This window comes from Desmodus rotundus, chromosome 2, assembly GCF_022682495.2.
Source record: "Desmodus rotundus isolate HL8 chromosome 2, HLdesRot8A.1, whole genome shotgun sequence".
Lineage (NCBI taxonomy): Eukaryota > Metazoa > Chordata > Mammalia > Chiroptera > Phyllostomidae > Desmodus > Desmodus rotundus.
The window spans coordinates 65,886,548-65,887,150 of NC_071388.1; the positions used below are offsets into that span (position 1 = coordinate 65,886,548).

Sequence of the window (603 nt, forward strand, 5' to 3'; positions counted from 1 at the left end):
CATGACCAACCAATGGAGCCACACCAGTGAGGGGTGAGTGTGTAATTTTCAAATGTTCTTAATGGCTAGAGAGTCAATGTTTATTCACCATCCAATTAATTGTATAATAAATAAACCTACATTTTTGTTCATAAACATTCAAATTTCTCTACAAATTATCTTTATTTTCATCCAAGTTAATGTTCTGTATACTCTTACTGATGGTGATGATTCCATTAGTTCATACATACTTTCAACAGTGTAGTAAGTGCTTTATAATATGTTAACTAAGAATGTCAGCTTTGCACAGTGGCAGTATCGTAGCCAATGAGGTTTACCTGAGGCGCAATTATTGCTAATAGAATGTGGGTCATCACCTATCTGCTCAATTAATATGTGAGAAAAGAAGCAAGAATATACAATGGGATAAAAACAGTGTTTGATAAATGGTACTTGGAAAACTGGACAGAAACATGCAAAAATATGAAACAAGACCAACTCTTTGCACCATATAAAATAAACTCAAAAATAAAAAGCCAAATGTAAGAGCTAAAACCATAAAACTCATAGAAGAAAACAGGAAGTAAAATCTTAGGAACATGTCTTAGCAATATTTTTTTCTGG

At 32.5% G+C, this 603-nt stretch overlaps 1 pseudogene; it reads left to right on the plus strand.

Moving 5' to 3' along the window:
• Positions 1–277: 277 nt before the first annotated feature.
• LOC112302640 (U4 spliceosomal RNA) lies at positions 278–344 on the plus strand (annotated as a pseudogene).
• Positions 345–603: the final 259 nt, after the last annotated feature.